Raw genomic sequence first — 2917 nt, 5'->3', positions numbered from 1 at the left:
TCCATCAGTGTTAAAGGATACAGCCAAAATCCATCCAGCAGACAAATTCTCCTACAGGTTGGATTTCCTCACAGAACAGAGGAAGCATTTGGAATTCTGCATCAGGAAAGTCTTCAACCACACCCCCGGCGTGCCATGTGACCGAAGGTCAGCTCACAACGCCATGCTTCCTGTTGCTGGTCATTCTGCCGCTCAGTTCTGGTTCTCCTGTATGACAGGCAGTCCACATCAAAGACTGGACCTGACCCAGAGACCCTGAAACCATGTTACCCTGAAACCCAGAGACCCTGAAACCATGTGACCCTGAAACCCAGAGATCCCGAGACCCTGAAACCCCCAGACCCCAAGACCCTGAAACCCTGAAACTCTGAGACCCTGAAACCCTGAAACTCTGAGACCCTGAAACCCAGAGACCCTGAAACCATGTGACCCTGAAATCCAGAGACCCTGAAACCCAGAGACCCTGAGACCCTGAGATCCCAAGACCCTGAAACCCCCAGACCCCAAGACCCTGAAACCCTGAAACTCTGAGACCCTGAAACCCAGAGACCATGAGGCCCGGCGCCCAGCTGCTGCCCTGCAGTCATTCTGCTCCAGTTTCTGCGTTTGTCCCGAGTTTGGGACCCTATCTTACAGTTCCTTATGAAGATCGTGTCCCGGTCTGACTTGGTCCAGCTTGAGCATGTCTACATGTGGAGAACAAAGCATCATCACTTCATTCTCAGAGGATGAAAAAGCAGAAACACCACAGAATCTCCTTCATAGTTTATTTAGCGGAAAACTGACAAACAGACTGAAAGAAAAAAGGCTTTATCAAACAGTTATCATTCACATCTCCTGAGGCTTTGGGGGTTTGGGTCAGAAGTTCTGGTGTTACGCCTCAACACTTATTCAGACTGAAGAGGGCGAGAGACCAAAGCTCTGCAGCAGAAACGTGTCTCATGAATTTAGAAAACGAGTTTCACAGATTTGAAACAGAAGATAAAAGAACAATTTGAGGAAAAGATGATGCCTAACTTCCTGTTCCTGCGCAGCGTTGGAGGTTTGTGGTTTCATGCTTCTGTCCTCAGATCCAGAACGGTCAGAAAACGCAGCTGAGAAAGTTTTAAATGATCAAAAGGATATTCGTCTGCATTTAATAGCTTTGGGGTTTTAAGATCTTGAATTCACATCAGTTTCTGCCAAAGACAAATAAGAATCAACGACTTGTTGCTCTTTAGACCTGAAGACTCGTTTGTTCAACACAACCTTGTCGTCCATTCATCCTTGGAAATACCTGCAGATCAGCAGGAAGCTCTTTGTGGAACGGCTTTGGAGTTTGGAGGAACTGAACATCTCCAGAAGAGGATCCAGATCTGTGGATTTCAGTTCCAGACGTTGACAGGTTTGTCTTGTGTAGAAAACCTGAGACCAGCCTCAGGATCCACAGACGGCTTTTTGGAGGGAGTTTTCTACCTTCATACCATTATAACTCTCATCTTGATGAGTCTGATAGGAACTATTAATAAAATACAGGTAAAAGATTCTGATCTTTGTGGAATAATCGGGTTTGGTATTTTGGGGTTTTTGCGGCGTGTTCGGACCAACAGAAGTGGTAGTACCCACGTCTGTCTTTCCTCCTTCCTGTGAGTGGACAAGTTCATTTGTGCTGACATGTTCAGACATTAAACTGTTTTAGGCATAAATGATCAGATGATGAAACTGAAGATTTCTCAGGCTTTGGAACTCTTCGTGGCTTTGAGGGCAAAACTAAGCAGGTCAGAACCAAACCAAGGATCAGAACCCGCCTTTGACCTGACCCGAAGATCCCTTCTTTGACGAGGAAAGCCTCCAGAATAAAGCTGAGGTTTACTCAGATTAATGGAACGCTTTGAGACGGCAAAGAGGATTTCCTGTCTGCCTGCTGAATGTTTAAGAGAAGAGTTTTTCTGTTTGAATCTTTTTTCATGTTTACAACGATTCTCCAACATAACATTTATCTTAAATGCACATCTCAGGATATGAAAGTTACGTCTTGGTTCACCTAAACACAAGCGCGTCTGCATCCAAGTGAAGATAGAATTGAATCAAGCATGTGAACGGATTCTCTCCACCATCATGAATGTGAACATCTCCATAAACACCCGTAACCATCACAAACACGCTCGCCGCGTCGTCTGACGGCGAGAAGGAGAGCAAGATCTCAGCTTGTAATCTCAGGAGGATCAGTGGAGAATCAGAGCCAACGTAGAACCATAGAAGTAAAGAAACGGTCGACTCAGCTTCAGCTTTCTCACAAGAGCAGTAAAAGAAAAAGCAGCTCCAGAGACTGGAGATCAGGTCCAATTCAATCGAGTCACTTACAGTCAGATCAGGTCTAGTCATGTTAGGTCAGTTCCTTTCAGATCAGATCTGGTCAGATCCAGTCCAGTCCAGTCAGAGCAAGTCCAGTCCAGTCCGGTCAGATCCATTCAGATCAGATCCAGTCCGGTCCAGTCAGATCCATTCCATTCATGTCTAGTCATATCAGATCAAGTCTGGTAAGATCAAATCCGGTCCGATCATGTTTAGTTTCAGTTTATTTGAAAGGTCTGTGTGGAGCTTTAATCCAAGAACAGATCTCTGTTGTTCAGCGGTCTCTACAGGAACAACCCTGGACGGTATTTAATCAGACGGGCACAGGGAGACCCTCTCATGGCTACAGGTAGGCCGTGGCCTAAAGGACTCGCCTAAAGACCCACACTGAAGCTCAGAGCGCCCCCTGGGAATCAAACCCAGGTTCCCAGTCTGTCACCCAACCAACTGATCCACCTTCTGTACCAGACCAACTAACCATACCAGACCAACTAACCGTACCAGACCAGCTAACTGTACCAGACCAACTAACCGTACCAGACCTGCTAACTGTACCAGACCAACTAACCGTACCAGACCAGCT

Source organism: Oryzias melastigma, linkage group LG14, assembly GCF_002922805.2.
Source record: "Oryzias melastigma strain HK-1 linkage group LG14, ASM292280v2, whole genome shotgun sequence".
NCBI lineage: Eukaryota > Metazoa > Chordata > Actinopteri > Beloniformes > Adrianichthyidae > Oryzias > Oryzias melastigma.
This window is presented reverse-complemented; position numbering follows the sequence as displayed.